Genomic DNA, 15,672 nt, shown 5'->3' with positions numbered 1-15,672 from the left:
AGTGTAGTGTAGGTAAATATACATGACTTCAATGAGAAACTTCTTTACAGATAAGTACAGATTACTGGTATGGAAGCTACATGTTCTTGCAATATAGTGACATCACATTAACCTTGGCCTTTGACCACCAAATTCTAATAATCTCTTTGAGTCTAAGAGGACATTTCAGTCAGACACCCTGCAGGTGTTTCTGATATCATGCTTTTACAAGAACTGAATAGAGGTGAGGTCATAATGATCACTGACTACCATATTCTAAAGCTTCTTGTACCTTCTAGAAACAAAATATCTAGGAAGTGTCAGGACAAGGAACTGAGTGGACTGCGCCAACAACAAATTCAGCAAAATGCTCACAACAACCAAATATTACCATGCTTTAGAAAAGCATTACAATGTCAGGAAGTTGACCTCTGACCTTTAAGAGGTCAACTTATCAGAATTAACAGCATCGGTGTGAACTAATCTAATAACTGGTGTATGAGTTTAGTCAAAAATGTTTTATGTGAGAACCTGGTCACCTTTAACCACCAAATTCTAATCATTTCATGTTTGAGTCCAAGTAAATGTTCAAAATTTGATGAAATTTAATTCCTTCAAGGTGGACACAAAATGTTCATGAGATTGAGATGATCATCATGGAGTCACATAAAGACATCTTAAAATGGCTTTTTTTTTGTGCAATCACTTACAAAAGTTATTGCATGTGTCGAGACAGCAGAGATGGTGAATAACGTCTGCAATTGTTATAGACAGTCTTCATAAAGAATTGCTTCTTGAAAAGGAAATGGAAGTTTCAACAACAGTGAGCGAACGATATTGAAATCTCAAATGTCTAAAAAGCCCAATGCACTGAATTCCCAGCATACTACTGTGGCTGTCTGACCCACAGTTGATCTTGATGTGCCTGACTGCTGATAAACAAAAGAGGCAGCAAATCTCAAAAGAGGATTTCTACTCCTCCTTCATATCTTTGTCTGAGAAACAGCCCTTGGAAGTAGCACACTTGTGTTGGTTTTTAAAAATCCCATTGACAGACACTATTCACACAAACACACAGGCAAAACACTGAACTACACTTCTTTGAATTTCTCCAGTAAACTGATGTTGCTAATTAAAAAAACCCCAACAAGACGAATCATTTACTGAATGTAGAGACAAATCATATCACTTGTTAACTGTACGTTCAAAATGTAATCCCTCCTGAGAGCTTATGGCAGGTACTTGATTACGAAGGCAGTCAATAATGGTGAGACCAAGTTTGACATCACCAATAAGCGTGAAGCCCTTGATGAATTGAATTCAATATCTTGGGGGACTCAGTGCTTCAGTGCGATTTTTCATGATTGTGGTGCTAATGTTGTAAGCGAGATCATTAATTGCACTGGAGGTGTCAAGGGACTTGGATGTGCCAAGAGTCAGGAGGCAGGCCCATTTTAAACAGCCACAAAGAGAGGCACAGTCAGGTTTGACTAGGTGAAGCGGACCCAAAAATGCAGGACAGGATTCAGTATTATTAAAGGATGTTCAGAAATGGGTTCAATACATGAGAGTTCAGTCTAACAATGTGACAGTATGAAGGGAAAAAGCAAAGGAAGGTCATGATCAGAAAACAGGCAAAAACCAGAAGACAAAACACACAGGCGGCAGGTTGCAAAAGGGTAAGGCAGAAGACAAAAACCACAAACTGATCTGGGTCAAAACTGCTGGAATCACAAACTGGAAATAAGGCTGGAAACATAAAAAAACACAGACAGGGAGGGAACACAATGAGACACAGGTAACACATATTAGGGTGGGGCAGGCAATCAACTGATGGACGAGACATATGGGGAAGAGGAAGACAATAAAACAGAACACAGGGAAACTTTAAAAACAAAACAAACCTCCGGGAGGTGTAACTGATCATGAAGCTGGTGCAGTTTAGATTTAGTTTGAATTATAATGAACATTTGTCTTCTCTGATACAAAAACAACATTTAAGTGCTAGAGACATTTACTACCAGAGGCTACCGGCTCACTACCAGAGCTGAGCAGTGGTGGGAACAACAACAAAAGCAACAACTATTGAATCAATAGCAGGCCTTCAATCAGCAGTTCTGTTGGCTCTAATTATCTGCAATTCTAAGGTAAATATTCTAAATCCCTGTATAAATCTCTCACAGAGCCATTATCTGCCTAGGCTATATTTAATAAAAACATACTTATATTTCATGGAATGTGACAATGATTGTGGAAACCCATTATAATTATATGAATGAAATTCAATTAAATCCTACGAGGCTAGGAATAAAATGCATGGTTAGGCATCTAATTATAATTAGTTTGTCAGTAAAGAAATACGATGGCAGGACCATGCATTCCTGATGAGAAAAATCAGTATCAGTGATTTCCTCCAAATGGAAAAGGTGATAAATATCTCCCAGATATTGTAGGATTGCTTATTTATACATTCAGTGTTAGGAAGGACTTCAAATACAGAAACTTTCTATGTCATTCTCAGTCTGAAGGGCCTGTGCTTGTTGTTTGTCTGGCAGAGAAGTGCTGACAGGGCACTGGGAGCCCTCCATCCCAGCACTGCATTAAGTGGATTTAGTACATAGACACATTGTATTCAGAAAGTCTATTTCTTAAGGTATGTTTAATCATAAAAAAGACTGTAAACTGTTATAATATAACGAAGACAAGATTTGTTTGGTGGAAGAAGAACAAAGAAAACAAACTGGAGGATATTGACTGGGCACTACTGCTCAGGAAAGTCTGAAGGTTTAATTACTGTTCAGTACAAATTAAGAATAAGGAAATTCCATCTGACTGGAGGGAGAACTGTGGATTACCTTTTTTTTTAATGCTCTCCAAGATTGATTGTTTCAAGAGTAGATTCAAATCCAAAGGTCTTTTAATGTCTAAAAGGGAGGGGGGTTGTTTCCGTAGTGCACAAAAACATCACAGCTCTGACTACATATGAATGTGGTGTAGGATTAAATAGGATGGAAATGTCTCATCACTCCACACAAGTGGGGGAAAAATACCACAATTCATAGACACAAAGGGAAAAGAAATGCAGAGAGAAACCGCATTTGCTTGTGTTACTGAATCAAACATTGTCTGTTCACTGCAGGCAATCACATAACCACTCCTCGACATCCTGATAATTTCCATCCCAGCAAAATGTCAATGAATTAATAATGGCTAAAGAGAGGAGGGAAACACAGCTGTGGGTTTAAAGAATTCATCAAAGAAAATAATTTAAAAATGTGTTTTTTTTTGTTTCACAAATCTCAAAGGAAATCTGCTTTTCCCTTACCTCCCCTTAAACCCTATGTTAAGCATGCATCAATATAAAAGGTTACATATCACAATATACTGCAATATAAGTGCCAATACTGTCCAGTAAGCATTATGACAGCATGTAGCAAGGGCTGCTGAAGGTTACAATGAACGCCATGTAATCCAGACTGATGTAAGGGTATCCGTGCTCCCTTACTACTTTTACTGCACTAAAGACAGCCTACAGGCAGCAACTCTAGCAGGAACAAGGCAGGGGGTGAGAGGAGAATATGAAGGAGGAGACAGAGGGAAGTGACAAATTTGGTCATGAGGTGTAGTCATTCCACTGATATTCATCATATAGATTATCAACAGACAGCCAAAGTAGCAATTAATAACGGATGAGAGTGGTGAAAGGTCATGAAGTTCAGGTGCAAGGTGTGGGTCACAGCAGAGAGGAGACAGGAGTCTGACTGATGATAGCCACCATCACATCTCTGTCATCGCCATTTTCAACCCTGCGGCACTAAAGACCTGCAAAATATTATTCCAAATAATCTCCTATCTCTCAGCTGCTGCCTCCAGTCACATGTGGTTGGGATGCGCTGCAGGTCTAAGCCTTAGATTGTGTGTTTCAGTCATCTATTTATTTAGTCATTGCTACCAGGCAGGGACATTGAGCGGCCAGCTTTTATGTTAGATTAGCTTCTTTACAGCAATGTTGCTCAGCTCCAGATGGATCAATATGGCTCAGATTTCTGGAGGTAAGTGCTGTGTGTATCAGGTAAATTATGATTACTGAAAAGAGTGGGAATACATTTTTTTGGTGGAAAATGGAAGCTGAAAACCCTATTCATACTAGGCAAAAACGCAGACAGAACAATGACAGAGTGTCAGGCACACATTGGAAGTCTATCATATTACCTATAGTGTAGTGGTAAATACCCAGTTTACATAATTGTGTGTTTGCCCTATGAAATACGATCCCAGAAGGTATATGGATGCTGCAGTCAGGCAAAGAAGTAGTTCTTTCACGCGCTCTGAAAGCTAAATTTGTTGGCGGTGCATTATGCTAATCAAGCTATTTATTCCCACAACTATGGTTTCATATACCTGTCACCCACAGCCATTCAGCAAGGCTAGATCAAAACCTTGAATGTTGGCAGCTTCCCACAGAGAAGGGTGATGAGGGCTGAGCATGCTAGTTTTTGTATGTACTCTACAGCCTCTATTCACACTGACACATGTCCTCTAAGGCAGCTCCATGGCTTTGATAGTATGGAGTAAGAGGACCCTTCTCTCCCCAGGGTCTAATATAATGAGAGTGAGCTCACTAAACATGATCTGGCTTTATGTGCATTCATTCAGAACTCACACAGGAAATCTGGCTTTCCAATTTAATTATTTCCTAGGAACACAAAGAAAATGTGAAGTGACAGATTTAAAATGATTGCATTTGAGGTTTTCATTTGTACACATATGAATAGAAATGTACTGAGCAGTTATTACCAGGATAATAGTTTAACTGTGCCATTTCTATTATTCAGATATTATCTGCTTTAGGATCTTATCACTTGGCGACGGGACGTTTGGTAATCAACAGAGACATTATTCTGCAACAAGGTACGTCTTTTGTCAAACAAATCAGAACTATAAACTAGTCCAAGAATCAGCACAATTTGTCAGCAGTGCCACAGGAATGCATTTTGCATCTCTGAATGTGCATATACAAGAGTGCCCATTTTCTCTTTTTAACCTTGTGTGACCAAAAATTTTCAGACACTGGTCATTTCTGTGTGAATTATTGCAAGAACATAATAACATCTTCAGTGGAGTGATATTGTGTGGTTCTTTAAAACCAGACTGAACAGCCTGCTTTTGTGGCCTAATTTAAGAAGTGGAGCGCTATCTCCTGGTCCTCTACCCTTTTTTTTTAATGTCCTGCTTACCACAGGGAAAACCTGTCCAAGATTCCCTGCAATTAGCTTTTTTTCAAAAAGGCATTACCTAGGCATGGCTGTTGCCAACTGTAAATGCTGGTGACACTCAATTTGATGTAAGTCTGAAGTAGAAATCACATTCAATCAAAGAGACAGAGGAGTAATACATCCCCCCATTTACAGATCCACATTTACAGTGTACAGTGTGTCTATATAAACACCCCTTCAGCTGCATGATTCACGCCTAATTGTCAAGCTGATGATGAATCTGATGTTGGCGAAGCAAAGAATCTTTTCTCATCTTACCATTAACCGAGATAATTGGTCGCAGCTGCCTCAACTGTCAGCGAGAAAAAGGCTGCTGTAAAATGTCAGAAGTTATTTCTTTATGTTTAATCAGATAAAGAGAATATCAGCGAGGGTTTAAATCCACAAAACAACAAATAATTGTCCTTTACAAGCAAAATACAAGACGGATATATATCCAATTGGCAGAACTCAATGTTCTATATCATTTCTGAGATGAGCATTGGCTGCCATCAGTTTTCATCTGACCTGACTAAAAGCCTTTCTATGCCTATGCTTTTTGCAGTTGAGAACAAACTATTCCCTCTCTGCCCTCAATAATGGCCTCAATTTAAGCTTTACGGTGCCTTACCTTCCCCTTATTCTCACTTCCTTTTGAGATACCAAAGCTTTGTTCACTCTGAGCTGCTGGAAATAATCACAGGACACGAAGACACGAGATGAATGAAAGTGTTGTATTTGCAGAAGTTTTCCTGGGTTCACTTTGTGTATGTTGTACTATTTTACTGGGAGTCTACCCACCCCAAAACACACTGCGTTATATATGCTTTGAAGAGACGAAGAGCCAGGTGACAGCTCTGATAAATGTAGCCGGTGATAATGTAGGTCTTCTGAAAATAATGCAATCATGCGCCAAAGACAGATAAAGAAACAAACAGACCCACTGTCTGCATGACTGTGAGTAAAATGTGTTTATACTGGCAGGCAATCATGCATGTTCACGGCGTGGGATGAACATTATGTATTTAATCAGGGGAGGTGGAATGTAAACTCCATGAAGGTTGTAAAGGCTAGAGAATCATATACATGACTGTTTAGGCAGATGTCACTCCATGAGCATTTCCACTGAAACCAAGTCATGTTTATCTAGTAGTTCAATAAAAGGTGTCATAACAGGAAGTACAGAAGTAAATGTATTCAGTTTTGCTATGATTTCAACTATCACCAAAGATAGTTGAAGTAACTATTCACCTTTTTTATTCTTTTGCATCGACTGCATCAGAAGCAGAGATAGAAATGGATCCTTTTGAATCTGTATCAGTGTGGAAGACCTACGCTACCCGAGGGCAACAAAAAGTCACAACAGGGAGATGTAATATCACCCATCCTGCAACGCATCTCATTACAGCATAATATGTTTGGCTATCAATTATTGTTCTGTCACAACAGGCAGCACTAAAGCAAACAGAGCAAGAACAAAACATACAAAAGCATCCGCTGCTAAACTAGAATTGTTTACAATTTTGCAGAATTAGCATTTGTGAATTAAGGTAGAACAATAAAAAGTAGTTAAATATGCTGAAAATGTGCCTGGTCAGGAAGTATGCATTGATAACCGACTGTGTAAATAATTAATATCTTTCATCAAAGAACAACTTTTAACATTGGGTTCATTGAAAAGGCATGTTCTTTGTATTCTCATTTAACACATCCACAGCATTCGTAGTTTGTTGTTTAACAAAGTGGGTTTTAACACCAGCTTGGCCAGCTATGTTTTTTTTTTAGTGTCTATCTCTCTGTTGCATAGAAGAGGCACATGAAATATCAAAAGGCCAAATCCGTCAGAGCTCATGAGACTGGAGTGGAGGGGATTTTCTTCCATTGCGCAGTGCTGCACCTCCAGCAATACTCATAACCACAGGGAGAAGGAGGGGCAGCTGGAATTCCATTTCTCAATGATGAAATTCTTTTCATCATGCCTCTTTTGCATTACAAAAGATGTTTAAAATTCATTATATGTGAAAAACTATAACTGTAGACCACCACATGACGGATTCTCCAGAGCGTTCCCCCATTTTCAGGAACAGAAGCAAACTATAGAAACATTGCCTTTGAGAGGTTAAAAATATCCCCACCCACCACCACCTCAACATGACAAGTGTGTCCGAGTCACTAACCACACATTTAATGTGATTAGAGCGCTCATGTAATTTCTAAAGTCATTTTCTCCAGTGACTACAGAACGAGCACTGCAGTCAGATGTTATTCATACCTATTTGAATACATCCTTTTAATTTCCCATATCATTAAAGCCTCAGGAACCAATGACTTGTTTCTTTCGACCCCACATAGAGTTCAGTGAAGCACAGAGGAAGAGCTGTAGTTTGTAATATTTCATCAGAGGTCTATTATACTGATAAAAAGGCAGAGGATGAAAAGAAGGGCCATTACAGCTGAGGATCCATGCCAGGTGTCACTCTAATTTAATCGAGCCACTAAAGACAAAGGGGCGGCCTGAGGGAAGTCTCTCAATAACAAGCCTGACTGCAGATGACAAGTGGCACAGTAACCTGTGATTGAAGGGACAGACAGGCGGCTTCAGGGCAGCCTCACCCTGCACAAATGATGAGCGGATTTATAAGCTTAAGGGTACCAAATGTGTTTTTGTATAAAAAAAAAACCTAGAAATCGGAAATACAGTGATCTGATTTAGTGTAGCAGATTTACACTTGAAAAAAATGCAGCAAAGGTGCTGCAAAGGTGCAGCAAATGGAGCGTCACAGCTTCTAAATGCAGAGAGGAGGCGGTTTCATTAGAGATGCAAGGGAGGTAGAGCGTACAGGCTTTACCCAGGTTTTAATAAAGGAGGTATTTCACATTCTCTGTGCCGTATTGGATTTGTCTGTGGCTGAGACAACTGTGATCACTAGCTTCAAATGTTTCTCTATCTGTAGCTGTGTATAATTACTATTTAGATCAAGGTAATCCATGATAGGGTCTGAACAGATCAAAGAAGCCCTGGAGACAATAGTCTTGACAAGCAGCTGATGAAGCTGCACTGGTCCAAAGTTTTCACACCGTGGCATCAGTGGACATTGTGGCTAAATCTATTCTTATGAGAGAAAGGTCGACTGATCTTAAGAAATTACAGAGCACCGGTGGGAATGAATGTGGACACGGGCAGATGCATAACATAAATTATGCTTAAGTAACACTATCCAAGTCATTCAGATATTCAATACAGCACTTTAGGTCCTCAAGAAGATTTGCAGGATTAGAGGTTGTAAGCCAGGCTAGCTCAATATATTGATCGCCCCTCACTGAGAGCTGCATTCTATTTCCCAACAATTAGATGCACCTGAAGGTTAATATGGTGCTTTGTTAATCTGTTGTGTTGTCTAAAACTAACTCTCTCTCTCTCCGCTCTCTCTCTCTCCTTCTGTCTTTCCCTTATTTTTTTTTCCCCAAATACTGGTGTAACACTGCCAAACTGCTGGTATGGCACTCATACTGCTATTATAGAGGTCATTCAGTAATTAGTAATGCCATGATATTAGGGAAGAGGCTTTCTCTCACAGTGCTGCTAAGTAAGTACCTGCATATCATTCCGAGGCTACATTATTGGCTATAGCACTTTCAGTTGCTTCCCCCCCATTATGACCTTGTAACCACAGTAACTCGTTCCGTGACCACAGTATGTTTATAGCGGGGCTACCTCGTATACATGCCCAGTGGCAATTTTGTTTCTTTCCCCAAAGGATGATTTTATATTCTGCGGATGTTACAAGACTTATGGCCATGTGAGAATGAAATTTCTCACATGGGATATGGGGGATATTTCTCTGGTGCTGCATACATTGGGCTGGGAGAAGTAGAAATGACAGCAACATTACATGGTTGAAATGAAACCTCCATAATATTATCCATTTTTATTCATAAGATGCTATGACATGCTTGGTTTATGTGTATGAATGCAGAGTGGTGCAGGGGATTTCTTAGCAATTTTCAGTTATAAATCAGAAACAACTGGGAATTATAACATACATATAAAGTGATAGTGTATCTGAGGATGTGTAGCAAGCATGGCTTGATACAGGGCTCGCATGTGTTCATGTTCATTTTATACTACTACAGGCACAGCCAGCCCAATGAATTCATACATCTTAATCTCTGCTGAAAGTGAGCAGCAGAGCGAGGAAGAGGCTGATACTGACCAACTAGGAAGCAGAAGATTAGCTACAGAGGTTTTCAATGCTGTCTGCTATTTTAGGGGGTAACTAATGGTGACTGAAAAGGCAAACAAAGACTCTGGATCTAAAGAAAAAGAAGCTGAAGCTGCAGGGGGAAAGTCCTGTAAAAAACCTTTCCAGGTGAAAATGTAAGATAATACTTATAGCTACCCTCACCAATTCTTCTATATATGTCTTACATAATTCTCTGAAAGCATTTTTACCATTAACTTTTCCACTAAAGAGCTCTTTTCTATCAAAGATGGTATTTTAAGCCATCAGGTTTTAATTGGTTTTAAAACTTTTTTTCTCTGTTCTGGCACGGTAAATGTGTTTTTCACAGGTTTTTTTCATTGTGCAAGTTGGGAAATTAAGGGAAAAAATAGGCCTGACAGGAAATGTAGCTGCTATCAATTTAGATTTAAAAAGCCTCAATTTCACACCTACTGTGGTATGGCTAATAATGGCCAACCATTGTTCACTGCATAACTCGTGCAGAAGTGACAGCTAGTATTCATGGAAGTATTTTCTTTGGCCCGGACATTAACCTCCACTCCAATCAGTGTGCAAAGGTGACCGTAATCACTAATCCACTCCCCCTGCCAGATTTTCACCTTCACCACCACCACCCCTCCACGCCCTCTTATTGTCAGCTCTACAACAGCTGATTCCGCAAAACTGAGAAATGAGACAGGGTGTGAGGGAGGTTTGACTGCATGTTGGTATGATTCTGTGCACAATATTGTAGTGGATGTTTCTTATCGGTCAATACTTGAAAAAAATGGATTTAGATTCTGCTGTCATCAGAGATGAAACATCACTGCAGCCTATTTGTCTCTCTTGTCTATGTACATCTAGCTTGCAGTGAAAATGAGGGGAAAATATTTGACACTGTAAGGTACATATAACACATATCCTTCTCCTTCAATTATACTTTATCCTGCAGAACTGCTAATTTAAGCCATTAATTCAAGCTCACACTGTTCTCAGAATCCTTCCATTTTCTCATCTCCTAACCCTCCTACTTTCCCCCCTGGTGGCGGATGGAGAACCAATTGGGGGTGCTGCCTCAGTAATTGGAGAAACCTTCTGAAACATGCAGATGAAGCAGGGTGAGAAGGAGAGAAGGAAAACAGACCAGATTCCTAATTATCCGCCCCTTTTCTTTCATTCCTCTTTTCTTGCACTGACAGGGTTACAGTCATACAGTGGAGGCTCTCTGTCGTTCTCATGCTGGCCTCTGCATAATTAGACGCAGTGTTACATGGCTGAACAGGGATTGATGCTCACATAAAGGCCTGAGTGAGGCGCGGGTTCAGAGGAAAGCTTGGGCTTTGATGAGAGGGTTAAGAGCACTGTCAGCACACTCGCACTTACACATGTTATCATGAATCGCCCTGTCAGCTGACACAAGCTTCCTTACGTGAAACTTGGGACATACAGCTGTATTTTCACAGTGTACACTACAAATACAGCTTTCACCTACTATGGCCTTAAACGTTTTATCATTTAAAAGAAACTGCAGTTCAGAGAGTGAGCTGGCGCAAACAGCAAATAGACATCCGAAAGAAAAGTGCCAGTTTCAGCAAGGTCACATTAATTTCCTTTCAGATGATGAGAAGAGCATGAGATGGGCTGTCTGCTTTTTAATAAATCTACCAAGGCTCCTAGTAGCACACAGTTGAGGCAAGAACATGAAATAGAGATAGAGTCAGCTGTATTATTCAAAGCAGTGCACAACAACTGTTATTCTCATAAACACACAATGCAGTGTGTATAAACAGAGGTGTAGTTACAGTGTCTCTTACAATTTATGCAGTGTGTAGACAAACTACTCATAACAATTGTAAGTGAAGGTTAAATACAGGGTATTCATTTTCTGTCGCCTTATGAGTTTGCCAGCTTGTACCAACTGTTGCAGTAGATTAGTGGGTCAGGAGGAAGACAAGCTATTTTGCTTTTGATTGTGTATGAAAGTATATATAGCATCTAAAATGTGTTATGAGTTGTATCCAAAGCATAATCAGGTAAACCTACAGTGATCACACAATCAGAAGATCAATAAGTCAAGTGTTGTTCACAGAGAAATACAGAAACAACTTCGTTACACATACAGAATATAAAAATGAAGGATACAATCAGCAAAACCTCCCTGAGCAAAAGCTGTCTAGTATTGGTCTCAGAGGATAAAAAACATCACAGGAGGGGAAACACTGACACTAGACTACAAAAAGTACAAAGACATACCAGAGTTTCACAGTGTACGACTAAATAATGTTTATCTATGAGTCGAGGAATAGTAGTAACAGGACGAAGAATATATGGAGATCAACAAAGCAAAAGAGGAGACAAAAGTATGCCAAACAATAAACTACATGGTGCTAGTGACATTAGAGTCTGAGGGTGTTTTGCTGGACAAATGCACTGACCTGACTGCGCCTGCACTGAACTAAACAAGGAGACACCTGAGACACGCCACAACCCCTGGTTTGGATCTTTATGGAGAACGTTTTATTCTGCAGCATAATAATGAGCCCAAAACACACTTTAAATCTTTGCAAGATCTGCTAAAAAACAACAAAGGACTACGGAGTTGTTGCTAGTCCACAGCCACTTAACCCCAACCCTATTTAAAATTTATGGGCACACTTGAGATATCTGAAAGGCAAGCATTTCTGGCTTCAATTAGATCTTCGGCAAACATTTAAAGCATGCTGGGATAACATGGATTACTAAACTTTAATACGCATTTTTCAGATTATGAATGTTCCATTAAAACTGATCAACCAAAAAATGTACAATGAATGCAGTATGCATATTTGTCTTGTATTTCTGTTTTATGCTGAAAGTGTTTGAAAGTCATTTTATAGTTTATTCTTCTCCGTGCAACTGCATCTTAAACAAACATAAATACAAAAGCATACATGCAAAAGCTAATTTCCAGCAGTATGATGAGAGCAAAGGCACTGTGGAGCATTCTTCCTATGGTTAAGCCACCTACCACAGATAAAGGGGGCTCAGCAATACCACTTTTGCTGTGTGCCAGGCTGCTCTTATCAACCCGCCATGAGGCCATAGAGGGGTAATAGGATTGTGACTTACAGAGAAAGTGCCATGCTCACCAAGCAGGGAAGGGCTGAGGCACAAGTGTGTACGGCCTCTGTGGCTGTCCAGCATCAGGAAAGCAGAGAGGAGCAGAAGGAGAGGATGCGTTCTCCTCGCTCCATAAATAACTGCGCTAAATTGCAGGCTTTGGAGGGTCAGTGGGACACTGGTCTGCCAGTGTATATCTGAAGGCTTGGATATAACCTGTAATCCTGCAGCCCTGAAAATGAACAGCACAGCAGTTACGGCAAAATGTATTTTCTGTAAAATGGAAGCCTGGGCATTTATGAGCTTGGGGAAAGAGAGGCAGAGGGGAAAGAACAGCAAGCAAAAGAAAGACAGTTAGGGTTGGGTGGGTGGGGTAGTGTGGTTGGATGGGGGTATTTTATATTTTGTAGTCAGTGTCTGAGCAAGAGACTCTTTCCTTGGCTGGCTGGGTCCCAGCAGCAGCACAGCATTCACTTTGTACTCGGAGGAGAAAGATGAAAGCCGCACTGGGTCAAATAGGAATGGGAGGGGAGGGAGAGGAAAGGCAGATGAGGGGGTGCTTTATTTGACAGACAGACAGATCCTTTTGGTTTCAGATGCTGGCTGGGTGTGACTGTTACCATTCAGCAAGAACTCTCTGGGTTAAGCAAGCATTCACAGATAAAACGCTGACTTTAAAAGTTGTACTGATTCTCTGTGATGATGTGAAATCAGAATCCTTAGGCACCAAACTAAGATGATATTTTTTCCTTTATACAGTACATTCAGAGCTACAGAACAAGCCAATATACTGTGGTGCCTGCAGTTAAGTAATTGGCTGATGTTTTTTTAGGCCACCAGATCAAATACATTTTCTAGCTTATTCAGTTGTATCCTAAATGATTCTGAAAAGCCTTCCTTTACTTACAGATTCTTACTGATACATCTGACTTTTCTCAGATTTCAAGATTTCAAAATGGTCAATCACTGTATGCCACAGTGTCACACACAACAATAGCATCCATTTCTGATGCTCCGTGTTGAAAATCCATGTCACACAACAGCATATAGTCTACAGTGTCTGGAACATAAATCCACTTTGATCACATGCAAATGACAGTGCTGATAGTCAGTCCTAAAAATCTCATTTGAGAAACAAATCTGATTTGGTACATTCAAAACAAAGCCTTCGTTACATCAGTGCCCAGCACTCACAAATACAGACAGCAGAAAGCAAGGCACAGAGATGGCCATGGGCATTGTTTCGCTTTATATTTTAGAATATGCAATAAGAGCCCAAGGCTGTGAGCAGTGAACAGAGTGCTATGGTGAAGATACAGAGTTATTATTGAGAGGCAGAAATAGTGTGACACTTGTAGATACACACAGGCATGGGTTTGACATCTGTATCAAGACTAGCAAGATAGTAGACCTACCCTCCACGACTGATAACACATAGAGTTACGCCTTAAATAATTGAAAAAAACTGATATTTGTTCAAAAATGTTCTGCTGTGCCCCTTATGAGAATGATTTGTAATTTAATGTGCATAAAAATACTACAACACCATAAGCTGTTACATTCCCTGTCTTATTTAGCTTGATTGATGGTACTGTTTAATGCTACACAATCCCATCAGGACATGGGCTGCTGCTAAGAAGGCTACAATCAATATTTGGATATTCCTTTCATAGAAACAGGACTTTTGTTTTAAAACACATCTCTCTCACAGACTGAGTAAACAGGATTTGTAATCCCACGCAGGACAACATTTCAAAGTTAATCACGTTAAGCCAAGTTAGGAAAATGAAAAGAAAAAAAACATCCTCCTTCATAAACGCCAGTTAAAATGTTAGTGGTAATTACATTTGTATCTCATCAACATGAATTTCATTTTGATCTTTTAAAATGGCACCAATGTTATATGATAATGCTCGAACTGCCCATCAAGCTGTAATCAATCCTGGAATGCACATGCATAAAATTATGGACTCATTTGTGGCAAGACGAGGCTGTCACCCAGTGTTATATGTGTCAGCAAGGACACGGCTTCTGTTTTCCCTGCGTTTTCTGTGTATGTAATTTATTTCTTGTCAGGCTTGATGCGATAAAGTGATGAGTGGTAAGAGATGGTTTGTCAGGAGAAGACAGGCTCTTTCTTCTTGGTGCTTTTTTGGTTGCTATCAAGGGTTCTGATCTGGGTGAGAGCATGTCTGTCACACTGAAGGGGTCAATAGTCCTCACACTGCAACAAAACCCGTTTTTGTTCTCTGACTGACACTGACTTACCACACATACAGCTGCTGTCAACTACATAAATGTCTTAATGGGGAAGAGGATTTCAGATGTTTTAAGAGAAAATAAAACCTTTTAAAGACAGAAAATTTTTAAATGTATAGTACATATGATAATATATTGGTCGGTAACGGTTTTAGTGAAGTAGACAATGTAGGTAGCCTATATGAGATATCTGCAAAAATCAAATAGCATGAATCAATTTATAATATATACTGTACACAGGGTAGGGTGGAGGACAATAACCAATGTGAAAATGATCGAATAAAGACCAGTGTGTTCAGTGACACCTGCGATGACGGATTAGAGGTTTCAATGTTATCTTACAGGCACACATGTATCTGGATGCCAGGACCTATAATACAGCAGTAGCAGTGCATACAACATGGCTTTTACATATCACATCATGGAATTTAAAGATTGTCATATTCTATAGTATTCATATAGAAGCAAAATGTGTCTGTTGTGTTTGTTCAGTACATTCATGTCCAAGCTGTCATGTGGTGTCATGTATTATAACATATCTGTACTATATTTTACTTTATTCTATTTAATTCTTGCTCTGACTGTCGGTGTTGTATTGCTGCTGGTACCCGAATTTCCCTGAGGGACCTTCCCAAAGGGATTAATAAAGTCTATTCTATTCTATTCTATCCTATATCTAACAAACTAAGTTTTAGTTCAAACTAAAATTCCATGTTCCTATTCTGCATGCTGTGCAATTGGCGATGGTCATTAGACAAACTAAGGCATCTTTTGCCATCAAATGATTCATTTTTAGTTAGAACAAAGCTTTTCTCTCCTCTAATATTATGTATGGATTTTTTTTTCCCGTTCATTTA

Source organism: Parambassis ranga, chromosome 15 (assembly GCF_900634625.1).
Source record: "Parambassis ranga chromosome 15, fParRan2.1, whole genome shotgun sequence".
Lineage (NCBI taxonomy): Eukaryota > Metazoa > Chordata > Actinopteri > Ambassidae > Parambassis > Parambassis ranga.
The sequence above is the reverse complement of the archived record's forward strand: the minus strand, read 5'-3'. Positions refer to the sequence as shown.